Below are 12,963 nucleotides of genomic sequence, written 5' to 3' on the forward strand. Positions count from 1 at the left end.
GGGGAAATGTGGAAAAATGGGGAAAAATGTGGAAAAACTGGGTTAAACTGGGAGGAACTGGGAGAAACTGGGCCAGAGGGAAAGGGATGTTACCATGGAAATGTGAGCCAGCCCCTCCCCCACCCGGCCCAGGGCCCACGGGGGGGGAACTGGGTTAAACTGGGACATACTGGGAGGCACTGGGGGGGACACTGGGAGTTACTGGGAGCTACTGGAAGCTACTGGGGGGGTCACTGGGGTTACTGGGATGGACACTGGGGTTACTGGGAGCTACTGGGGGGGTCACTGGGGTTACTGGGAGTTACTGGAAGCTACTGGGGGGCTTACTGGGAGTTACTGGGAGCTACTGGGGTGGACACTGGGGTTACTGGGAGTTACTGGGATGGACACTAGGATTACTGGGAGTTACTGGGAGCTACTGGGATAGACACTGGGGTTACTGGGAGCTACTAGGAGCTACTGGGGGGGTCACTGGGGTTACTGGGGGGGTCACTGGAGATACCGGAGGCATTACTGGGGTTACTGGGAGCTACTGGGAGCCACTGGGAGCGGCCCATCCCCCTCCCTCCCCAAGGTCACCCCAAGGACATGGAGGGGGGGAAGGGGGGGAAGCCCTGCCCCATCCCAGTCCCTCCCAGTCCCTCCCAGTTCTCTCCCAGTCCCTCCCAGTACCTGAACTGGTCACACTGGGAGCGGCTCCAGGTCCCCCCTCCAGTTTGGGCCCCCGGGGCTATTTTTGGGACCCGGTGACGTCACTGGGGGGGAGGGGCCTCGAGGGGGCGGCCCCTCCCCTCTCCCTTCCCAGTACAGACCAGTAAGGGACCAGTAACGGCCCCAGTGGGGGGGGGAGGGGAAGGAGGGAACACTGAGGGTGGGGATGGAGCAGGATGGTCCTTGAGCATGGGGGAAGGGCAGGAGGTTCCCTGAGGGTGGGGGAAGGGCAGGACCGTCCCTGAGGGTGGGGGAGGGGTAGGCGGGTCCCTGAGGGTGGGGGAGGGGCAGGAGGGTCCTGAGGGTTGGGGAGGGGCAGGGAGGAACCCCGAAAATGAAGGAGGGGCCCTGAGGGTCCCTGAGGATGGGGGAAGGGTAGGAAGTTCCCCGAGGGTGGGGGAGGTGCAGGAGAGTCTCTGAGGTTGGGGGAGGGGTCCTGCGGGCCCCTGAAGGTGGGGGAGGGGCAGGGAGGGCTCCTGAGAGTGGGGGAGGGGTAGCAGGTTCACTGGGGGGAGGGGAAGGAAGGGACCCTGAGGGTGGGGGAGGGACAGGAGGGACCCTGAGGGTTGGGGAGGTGCAGGAAGGGGGGGAGGGGCTTTGGGGGGGCCCTTAAAGGTGGGGGGAGGGGCTGAAAGTGGGTCCATCATTGGGAGGGGACACGCCCACCCAAACCCCAGTAAGTCCCAGTTGAGCTCCCAGTTCAGGGAGGGGGAGAGGATGCAAAAGACACGCCCACTTGCAGAGGCTATGGCCACCTTGGGATGGGACACGCCCACCAGGGAGAGACCACGCCCACCTAAAGAAGGGACACGCCCACCCGCAAACCACTGAGTCCCAGCTGAGTTCTGCCTTAACTGGTCCTTACTGGTCCCACCACCCCATTCCGCGTTCCAGTGACCCGTACTGGTCCATACTGGTTTATACTGGTTTATACTGGTCTGTACTGGTCTGACCTTGACGGAGATGATGAAGCACCCCCAACCCCCTTAACTGGTCCTTACTGATCCCACCACCCCATTCCCTGTTTCAGTGACCCGTACTGGTTTATATCGGTTTATACTGCTCTACCCTGGTTTATACTGGTCTATACTGGTCCATACTGGTTTGTACCGGTCTGTACTCGTCTGACCTTGATGGAGATGCTGAAGTGCCCCCAAGCCCCTTAACTGGTCCTTATCAGTCCCACTGCCCCATTCCCCATTCCAGTGACCCATATTGGTCTACACTGGTCCATACTGGTTTATACTGGTCTATACCGATCTATACTGGTCTATGCTGCTCTGTACTGGTCTGACCTTGATGGAGATGCTGAAGTGCCCCCAACCCCCTTAACTGGTCCTTACTGGTCCCACCGCCCTGCTCCCCATTCCATTGACCCATACTGGGTCGTGGTGGCAAGAACCCCAGCAGAAGCCAGGTGGGGTATTCCTGCCATTGGATGAGTGCTCTGGGAGGTCAGGGCTGCTCACAGATCCAGATCACAGCAGCACATTTCCAAGAGCACTGTCAAATGGGAAGGACAAAGCACAATTATTAGGAAGGAATGGTGCTTTTCTGAGTCAGTGTTTCCAGTTTCCTACTCCTGAGGAATCTGGGGGTTGAGAAATGGAAAAGAAACTCTCATGTTGGACAAGTCACTGAGACTCCTGAGCTGTAACTTGGAATGCACAAGTGCTTCTGTAAGCAACTTCCTAAAGTGCTTTCGGTCTCTGCTCTGCTTTTGACAGAAGCAGCATCACTTCTGCTGGACCCATCTGTTTTTTCTTTATCTGCCCTTTTCCACCTGCCTGAGGTTTCTCTCAGGTCAAAGTGAGAGCACAGACATTTGGATGGAGTGCTGACAGGGAAGTCATGAATGGATTTCTGATGTTGAATCTACTGTTTTGAAATCAGAAAATGTAGTGTTGAAGTCATCGTTAGCCTTTGAGAGGGAAACAGGAGAAAAATCGGATAAACTTGTTGCTAAAAATGAGCTGCTTCAAACTGAGGTTGACCACCTTCAAAGTCTTGTTGCGCCAGAGTGCAGAGAGAAAACTGTTGCTAAAAAAACAGGCTCCTGGTTTGGTCAGGCAACTTCATAACCCAGTGTCTTACCCTGGCATTGAGACTTGGGAAACCACAGAGAACCCTGATTCTAAGTCTCAGCAGAGAAAGAAACAAGGAGAATTTGAAGTTCAACTGATGTTTCTAGAGTCTCCCAGCTTTCCTCACATTCATGAAAATAGACTGAGTGATCCCTGTGATAATGAACAAAGGGAAGATTATTCTTTACCTCCCTCAATTTCCTTCGTACCTGATACTGAATCCACTAAAAAACCTTGGACTCAAAAAGAGAACCTGACCCAGAAAACAACTCAATTCATTCTGATTCAAGTGGTTAAAGAGCAGAAGCATTATGGCGATAAACCTGGACAAATTAAAAGCCAACCAGTGAAATCCTATCAATATATCACATACCTTGGGATTCCACTTTGTTCTCATCAACAGTTAATACAATTTCCAATGGATATGGGGACAAAATGTTCGCAGCAAAATGCCAAAGATGGGATTAAAACCCAGACGAAAAAGAATTAAAATCACTGGAGAAAAAGAAGAAACCAGTCTTCAACTAAGAGCTTCACCCTGTTACTGTTTTGTTGATATTACCTTTTTGCTTTTTATTCTAATAATCATATTGTATGTTAAAATTTGGATGATTATGAAACAGTCAGCTCACTGATTACCCCCATCAATACTAGATGATGCCCGCAGTATACACCCGTCCCAGCCCCTCCAGGAGCCCTCAAATCCCATCCTGGTCCCACAGGACACTCCCAACTTCCCCTCAAACACTCTGAGGCCCCCAGATTGACTCCCAGATCCAGAAAACTCTTGCTGCCTGCCCATGGAGTGCCCAGTGTGGCCCACCAACTGCACCACAAAGCCAAAGCTTCCAGGCTTTCTTTCCTGGGAATTAGGGCTGTTCTTTCCTATTTTCAGCCATGCCTCCCAACTGATAGCCCAACTCCCAAACTGCTAGCATGCCTGTTGATACAGAATTGTTAAAATAAACCTTGCCAGTATATGTTTTCAGACACCGATTATTTAGTGTCGTTTCACTTTAATCCACCCCAAGGGAATTATTAATAAAAACCTGAGTTACCCCCTCTCCCCTTTTCCTGGGGCGGGTTGTAACACCAATCAGCACTGACTCCGCCCAGTAGGCATAGCAAAGGAAGTTTCCTTTTGGTTTAGGGTTTAGTGTTAGGGTTAGGGTTAGGGTTTAAGGTTAGGGTTAGGGTTAGGGTTAGGGTTAGGGTTAGGTTTTGAGTTAGGGTTAGGGTTAGAAAGGGTTAGGGTTAGGGTTAGGAAATTTAGGGTTAGAGTTAGAGTTAGCAAAAGTTAGGGTTAGGGTTAGGGTTAGGTTTAGGGTTAGCAAAAGACAGGGTTACTGTTAGGGTTAGGGTTAGGGTTAGGGTTAGGGGTATGGGTAAGGGTTAGGGTTAGGAAGAATTTGTCTCAGTGCGCGATCTAACAATCGCGGTTTTAGCCCATTCTGGACACGCAGCGGTGCCCAATAAGCCCCTCTCAGGCTATAAGCCCGATTCATTGCCCACCGCTGTCAGAATCTTGTGCTTTTTCTCTTGGGTCTCTGCTTTTGCTGTTGCTGTTCAGTTGCGTGTCTGGCAGAATACCCACCGCCGTCCAGTATGTACTCTACTTCTATAGAGCACTGTCCCCTAACCCCAACATTAAAAGAGAGACTGGGAACTATGCGCAAACCCTGTTCCCTAACCCTAACCAAGAGACTGCAAGCTATGCGCAAACCTTTTTCCCTAACCCTAACCCTCAAAACGAGACTGCAAGTTATGCGCAAACCCTCTTCCCTAACCCTAACCTTAAAAAAGAGACTGCAAGCTATACGCAAACCCTTTTCTCTGAACCTAACCTTAAAAAAGAGACTGCAAGCTATACGCAAACCCTTTTCTCTGAACCTAACCTTAAAAAAGAGACTGCAAGCTATGCGCAAACCCGATTCCCTGACCCTAATCCTAAAAAAGCGAATGCTTTAGGGTTCGGGTTAGGGTTAAGGTTAGGGTTAGGGTAGGGGTTAGGGGTTAGGGTTGGCGTTAGGGTTAGGGTTAGTCAGAATCTGTCTCAATGCGCGATCTAACTATCGCGGGTTTACCCCATTCCAGGAACGCAGTGGTGCCCAGTAAACCCCTCTCGGGCTATAAGCCTGATTCAGTGCCCACCGCTGTCAGAATCTTTTGCTTTTTCTCTTGGGTCTCTGTTTTTGCTGTTGCTGTTCTGTTGCGTGTCCCACCGCCGTCCGGTATGTACTCTGCTTCTATAGAGCACTGGCCCCGCCCACTGGGTGGAGTCAAGAGCTGGAGTCCATGTTGATTGTTCTGCGTCACTGGCTCCGCCTACTGGGCGGAGTCAGTGCTGATTGGTGTTGCAACCCGCCCCAGGAAAAGGGGAGAGGGGGTAACTCAGGTTTTTATTAATAATTCCCTTGGGGTGGATTAAAGTGAAACGACACTAAATAATCGGTGTCTGAAAACATATACTGGCAAGGTTTATTTTAACAATTCTGTATCAACAGGCATGCTAGCACTTTGGGTGCTGTCATACCACAATGTGACACAGAGATAACCTTTGCGGGGGGGGAAAGAAAATGCATAGGGGAGAGAAAGGCAGGATAAGAGCAAGGGAGAGTAAGAGAAAGAAAAGCTGAGAGTGGACAGATGTATATAGTCACTGCCCACGGGGTCCAGCGATGCTTCCATGTCTGTCAGTTGAAGTGGTGGCCTTGATCTGCCGGGGGTGAAGGAGGGAAGTCCCCATACTCCAAGAAGTTATGAGTTATAGCCATGATTAGTGTCACGGACCATGCCTCGAACCACCAACATCTCGAGGGTTGCAGTCTCTCTTCTAAGGTTAGGGAACAGGCTTTGGGCATAGCTTGCAGTTACTGTGTGGACCAATTGTCAGAGACTGAAATGGTTAATGATTTATGCATTCTAGGAGACTTTTCAGGCTTTTGACTTGCATGATACCTCTGATGAGCAGTCGGACCCCTCCCTCCCTCCAGTGCTGACGGTGTGAAGCCCTGAAAAGGCAAGAACTGAGCTTACAGGCTTTTGACTGTTGATATATCTGATGAGGAATCAGGCCCCTCCCTCCCTCTGCTATGAGATGTTAGGGTTAGGGTTAGGGTTAAGGTTAGTAAGGGTTAGGGTTTAGGTTTTAGGGTTTACGGTTTGGGGTTTAAGCTAACGTTAAACCATCATTTTCTGGGTATAGGCCCGATAGTTTAATTAGCTGACCTTACTAGAAAATAATATAGAGGGAGTATAGAGGATTTTGATTCCTTTAGTGTAGGTTTGATTCCTACTTTTCTAAAATTTGGAAATGAGAGGATTGGTATACCTCTATGTTTACTTTATCATAGTAACCCTTTTGGATTCAGGCACATTTCCTTGAGTGTCTTAGGTAGGGGGGTAGGCCTGCATAGGAGATAGGAAGGCTGGTATGCCATAGGCATAAGACTAATCTTAGGGGTAAGAAGTTTTTTCAAAGCAAATGTATGAGTTGATCATATTGGAATCGAGGGTAAGAGGTGCGGATTCATAAGAATCCTGCGGAAAGGAGGAGGGGCTTTGTAGCTAAAGTAGGGGGAATGAGTTCTTGAGGGAGATTAAGTGAGCTGGGGTTTAGGAATAGAATGGTTGTGAGTGCATTTATTAGTATAATATTAGCATATTCGGCAAGAAAAACCAAGGCGAATGGCCCTGCAGCATATTCTACCTTGAACCCTGAGACTAGTTCAGATTCTCCTTCTGTCAGGTCAAATGGAGCGCGGTTTGTTTCGGCAAGAGTGGAGATATATCATATTATTGCTAAGGACCAGGAGGAGAAAATGAGGTAGAGAGGTTCTTGAGTTGTAGCTAGGGTATTGAGGGTGTAGTTACCACTAAGGATAATTACGGATAGGAGAATAATGGCCAGGGTAACTTCGTAAGAGATAGTTTGTGCGACTGCTCGGAGGGCACCGATTAAGGCATATTTTGAGTTAGAGGCTCACCCTGATCATAGAATTGAGTAGACTGCCAAGCTAGATAGAGCTAGAAGGAAGAGTATGCCAAGGTTTAGGTCAGTAAGGGGAAAGGGTAGGGGAAGCGGTGTTCAGATTGTAATTGCTAGGAGAAGGGCTAAGATAGGAGTAGATATAAATAAGTAAGGGGATGAAGTTGATGGACGAATTGGTTCTTTAATGAATAGCTTTACTCCATCTGCTATAGGTTGTAAGAGACCAAATGGTCCTACAATATTAGACCCTTTTCGGGTTTGCATATAACTTAGAATCTTACGTTCAACTAGGGTAAGAAATGCTACGGCGATGAGGATGGAGAGAGCATAGGATATTGATATAATAAAGTAAGTGAGGGTTAAGTGAATTGTCATGTGGTTTGCGTTGGAGCTAGGGAGAGGATTTGAACCTCTGGGTAAAGGGCTTAAGCCTTCTGCATTTGCCAAGCTCTGCCACGCTAGCGGTCCTTTTCTAGGAGGGGGTTATGGTGGAGCTCTTAGTAATTTAGTTGGGTTCATTACTGGGTGCGAAGGCGTGCTTGTGGCATAGGCCTTACTTCTTCGATCCTTTCGTACTAGAAGGAGTTGTAACATAGATAGAAACCGACCTGGATTACTCCGATCTGAACTCAGATCACGTAGGACGGTTAATCGTTGAACAAACGAACCCTTGGTAGCGGTTGCACCACTAGGATGTCCTGATCCAACATCGAGGTCGTAAACCTCCTTGTCGATGTGGGCTCTTGAAGGAGATTGCGCTGTTATCCCTGGGGTAGCTAGGTTCATTAATCAATTATATTGGGTCTGGTTACTATTAGCACATTGATGGGTAGTTCTTGGTTAAGATGGATTGTCTGATATTTGGAGGTTAAGTTTGTCTCCAAGGTCGCCCCAACCAAAAAATGCACACCAGCAAAATCCCGGGGGAGTAGGTCCTGTGGGTGAGTATTGTTTATGGGAGTGGTAGCAGATTTTAAAGTTCCACAGGGTCTTCTTGTCTTATGGGGTTATTCCTGCTTTTGCACGGGAAGATCAATTTCACTGATTATCTGTAGGAGACAGCTAAGACCTCGTTAAGCCATTCATGTAAGTGCCGATTTATGGGACAATTGATTGCGCTACCTTTGCACGGTTAGGATACCGCGGCCGTTGAACGAATTGTCACTGGGCAGGCTTCACCTTTAATACTTGGTTTGCTAAAGGCTATGTTTTTGGTAAACAGTCGGGCCTTGGATTTGCCTAGTTCCTTTTACAGATTTTAATCGTCTTTGGGGGCGCTCCATAGGTGGGTTAACAGAGTTTTGGGTATAAGGTCGTGTTAAGGTTAAAAAATATCCTGTGGATTGTTAATAATGTTGTAATGTAAGCTTGCGCCATAGAGGGGATCCCTAGTTACTTATTTTAGCATAAATTCTCTTATTTAATATAAGTTGGCCTATTGGGGAAGAGGGAGTCATGAGGAAGTTTAGATTTTTTTAGGTGAGGAGCTTTGACGCATTCTTTAATGGTGGCTGCTTGAAGGCCCACAATTAAGCTGTAATTAAATTTATGCGCTAGGGGAGAGTGTATTCTTTTTTAAAGGAGTTGTACCTCCTTTAAATAGCCCTTAATTCGCTTCATGTGGGTTGAGTGTAGTCCTGGGAGGTGAATTAAGAGGGAACTAAGATTCATTTCATAGGCAACCAGCTATCACCCAGCTCGATTGGCTTTTCACCACTACTAACAAGTCTTCCCACTCTTTTGCAACAGAGATGGGTTTGCTCAGTAGATAGCTGCTCGTAAGTAGCTCGCTTGGGTTTCGGGGAAGCAAGCTTAAATTGGTGTTTTGCTTGGGTAGTTCTCGCTAAATCATGATGCAAAAGGTACAAGGGTTGGTCTTTGCTATTTATTGCTTGGTTTGTCATTACTATTTCATTCTTCCCTTACGGTACATGATCTCTATTGCGTCTTGAGTTTACCTTTCTATCGCCTAGACTAGGTTGAGTGAGAGAATGTTTTGATTTAATGGGTAGTATTAACTTAGTTTCTATGTAATCTGGTAGAAGAGCTAGAGTTAAGTTTCAAGGCGATCTGATATGGAACGGATATCTTTCAGGTGTAAGCTGAATGCTTTAGTTATAGCTACGTCTTGGTAGACTAAGTGCACCTTCCGGTACACTTCCCTTGTTACAACCTGCCTCATCTCTAGCTTAGGGGTTTACTATAAATAAAATTAATCCTAGCTTGTGAGGAGGGTGACGGGCGGTATGTACGTGCTTCAGAGCCAGCTTAAAGGAGGCATTATTACCCTGCTTTACTGCTAAATCCGCCTTTTAGGAGTGATTTCACAGTCCTTGTCGTGAGGTATTCTATGCTAGAAAATGTAGCCCATTTCTACCATCTCATGAGCTATACCTTGACCTGTCTTATTAGTGGGATGTTGCTGTTGTGCCCACTGTTAAACCCTCAGTTTAGGGGTGGGCTGACGACGGCGGTATATAGGCTGATTTGGCAAGGGATGGTTGGGTGTATCATGGGTTCTCGGTTATAGAACGGGTTCCTCTAGGTGGGTTTGGAGCACCGCCAAGTCCTTAGAGTTTTAAGCGTTTGTGCTCATAGTTCTCAGGCGGATGCTTAAGTGGTGAAAGCATCGGGATTTAGGGCCAGGCATAGTGGGGTATCTAATCCCAGTTTGTGTCCTGGCTTTCGTGGAGTTTTGTTGATCATGAAGCTAAGATCATTTCTATGGGAGTATTGGATGCATCTTGTGCTTATAACAGCTTGGTTACATTTCAGTCTTAGTTGAAGTGATAATGAAAAACCACTCTTTACGCCGTATAAAGTTAATTTGGGTTTCTTGTGTGACCGCGGTGGCTGGCACAAGATTTACCAACCCTGGTAAGTTGCTTTAACTAAGTCAAGTTTACACTTATTGCTTAATATTAATTACTGCTGAAAACCCGTGGGGGTGTGGCTAGGCAAGGCGTTTTGGGCTACAATTGGAGTGGTGTGCCTGATGCCTGCTCCTGCTGTCTTTTTAAGGTGCTGAGGGCATTTTCACTGGGATGCGGATACTTGCATGTATATATTTGGCAAGAACTAACTGTAAGGTTAGGACTAAGTCTTTTTTGTCCTTGGGTATGTGTAATAGCCGTCTTAACATCTTCAGTGTTATGCTTTATTGTAAACTACAAGGACTAAGGCTGTTATAGGCATAGTGATTATTATTGGGGCTTGTTTTAGTTGTAGTAATAGTTGATATTGATTTAGGATTTGTTTAGTGGTTGGAGAAGTAGTTCTAGTGGATAACAAAAATGTGTTGTTGAGAAGTTAGAAGAGTAGAAAGGGGCAAGATTGTAGTGTTGTGGGCGGGTTTGTTAAGGTTTATGTTCTTGTAGTTGAAATTACAACGATGGTTTTTCAGGCCAAAGGTCTTGGATAGAGGTCAAGCAGGAATTGTTATGACGTGCTTTATACTATTTTTAAGTGTTAGTTTTATTTTGGGAGGACTAGTAGTTGCTTCCAATCCTTCTCCATACTATGCAGTAGTGGGGTTAGTGTTGGCGTCTATTGTAGGGTGTGGATGGTTAATGAGTTTGGGGGTGTCTTTTGTATCACTAGTGTTATTTCTGGTATATTTAGGTGGGATGTTAGTGGGTTTTGTGTATTCGGTTTCATTGGCAGCAGATCCATTTCCTGAGACCTGAGGGGACTGGCAGGTTGTTGGGTATGGTGCTGGGTTAGTTTTAGTGTTGGGGGGTGGGGTGTTTATTATAGGGCTATCTGAGTTAGAGTGGTTAGGGATAAACACAGTGGATAGTGGGGGTGTTTTATCTATTCGGTTGGATTTTGAGGGAGCGGCTATGTTTTATTCTTGGGGGGTGGGACAATTTTTAATTGCGGGCTGGGGTCTGTTGCTGACGTTGTTTGTTGTGCTAGAACTTGTACGAGGGTTGTCTCGTGGGGCAATTCGGGCGGTTTAAGGAGGTGTGGTTCAGAGAATAGTTTAATGAAAATGCCAGCTTTGGGAGTTGGTGATAAAGGTTTGATTCCTTTTTTTCTGAAGGGTTGGAAAAAAGTTTGGGACCAACTGTTAAAGGTGTATGTGGGTGGAATATTAGTTAGAGTAGTGGGGGCGATTAATTGGGGAGGTAAGAGGGTGAAAGGAAATGATGGGGTAGATTAAAGTGTAAACAAACAAATGAAGAAATGAATGATGAAAGGAAATGATGGGGTAGATTAAAGTGTAAACAAACAAATGAAGAAATGAATGATGAAAGGAAATGATGGGGTAGATTAAAGTGTAAACAAACAAATGAACAAATGAATGACGAAAGGAAATGATGGGGTAAATTAAAGTGTGTTAAAAAAATTTAACAAATTGATGATGCAAATGTCTGAATTGGAAAATTAGGGGAATGGAAAGTTTGTAAAATTTGAAATTTTTGTTAAAAAATTTAAAAACAAAAATTAATGATGAATAGAGGGAAAGTCCCTAGATCATTGCAAAAAATGACAAAATTTTTGTAATTTTTTGTGAAATTGACGACAAAAAATATGTCTGGCGTACATTAATTAAATTGCAACTTGATGACAGACGTAATGGAAAAACCAAGCCAACAGCACGTGACAGTGCATCAGTGCAACAGTATGAGACTGAATAACACTTGAAACCATATCATTAATTTTCACGCGAAAGTGAGAAAACCGCTCGCCGACCATAAGGGGTACATGTCAACCATTAATGGGAGCCCCCTGGCAGAGCGCTCTGAAGGGCTTATTGAGATCTACCCCAAAAAAAAAACCCAAAAGTTTAGAAGAGAGAAAATGCCGCGATCACGAGGTCCAGGTTGGCCGAACATCCCCAACCATTAGTAACGGAGCGCAAGTTTAGGAAAATTAAGCAAGTTATGGCCCTGACCGAGGAACCAGAGGCGACAAAGAGCAAGTTATGAGAGTGGGTTATTGGTGGAAAGGGAAAGAATACACCTGAAGCTGGACATGATAAACATTACTAGCGCCGGGTTGCTGGTTTCTCGTGAGGAGTACGACTAATAAATAACCCAGCACTTCTTGGTTGGTACATAGAGCAAGGTTAAGTGGTGAGTGGTCCATGGACCATGGATTTTAGGTTCTGTGACGTTCCTCGTATTGAGAAGGATTTTATGCGAAAATTAGCAGCCTTAGGTTTTAGTTCGTTTGGCGGGATTATTCCTAGAACATGACATGTTATGTCCTTGTGTGGGAATGTGCCTAGATCTGTGAATGACAAGTTTTGGATTGTATGGGAGATAGTATGGAAATTTGGATGGTTTTTGCAATAATAGTATGTCAGATTTTCCTACATGCATGTTATGTCTAATGTGGTGGAGGATGCTATGCAAAGTAATACATACCGTAGGGTATGGGGGGAGGGGGGGGCCCTCTCCTTGATGTACGTGTTGATTGGAAAGTTGGGGGGTGCTTGGATATTTTTTGGAAAACTCTAAGAAGGGGGTGGCCTTCAGTCTTTGGTTTACAAGACCAACGTTTTTTATAAACTATTAGAGTGGTTAGAGGTTGAGTATCTTATTTTCTAGGAGACTAGTAATGGGGAATAAGATGAGAATGATTGTGAAGTAGGTAGCTGAGGCGAGTTGTCCGATGATAATAAATGGATGTTCGACTGGTTGGCTACCGATTCATGTAAGGATTAAAAGATTTGTTACTAGGATTCAGAATAGAAGTTGGGAGAGAGGTCGGAAGGTTATAGTTCGTTGCTTTGATATGTGGAGGAATGGGGCTAGAAATAGAATTAAGACGGAGGCGGCTAGGGCTAGGACTCCTCCTAATTTGTTGGGGATTGATCGTAGGATGGCATATGCAAATAGGAAGTACCACTCAGGTTTAATGTGGGGAGGTGTTACTAATGGGTTTGCAGGTGTAAAATTTTCTGGATCTCCTAAGAGGTTGGGTGAGAATATGGCAAGTGTTATTAGAGGAATGAGGAGGAACAAAAGGCCTAGAATATCTTTTATTGAGAAATAGGGGTGGAATGGGATTTTGTCGCAGTCTGAATAAATACCTAGGGGGTTGTTTGAGCCTGTTTTGTGTAAGAAAGTTAAGTGGATGAGGGTGAGACCTGCAATTAAGAATGGGAGGAGGAAGTGGAGGGCAAAGAACCGGGTAAGTGTAGGGTTGTCAACTGAGAATCCTCCT

General features: G+C 46.1%; 1 protein-coding gene and 1 long non-coding RNA gene across 2 annotated transcripts in view; both read left to right on the forward strand.

The window, feature by feature from the left end:
* LOC127479171 (translation initiation factor IF-2-like) overlaps positions 1-12,963 on the forward strand; it is an 87,970-nt gene that overhangs the window by 24,853 nt on the left and 50,154 nt on the right. The window lies entirely within an intron of this gene.
* LOC127479178 (uncharacterized) overlaps positions 10,224-12,963 on the forward strand; it is a 31,445-nt gene continuing 28,705 nt past the window's right edge. The window contains exon 1 of the long non-coding RNA XR_007907487.1: positions 10,224-10,418. This is a non-coding gene — a long non-coding RNA (uncharacterized LOC127479178). The remainder of the gene's footprint in view (positions 10,419-12,963) is intronic.

Source organism: Manacus candei, unplaced genomic scaffold (genome assembly GCF_025592945.1).
Source record: "Manacus candei isolate 608988 ecotype Guabito, Panama unplaced genomic scaffold, ASM2559294v1 h1tg000065l, whole genome shotgun sequence".
Taxonomy (NCBI): domain Eukaryota; kingdom Metazoa; phylum Chordata; class Aves; order Passeriformes; family Pipridae; genus Manacus; species Manacus candei.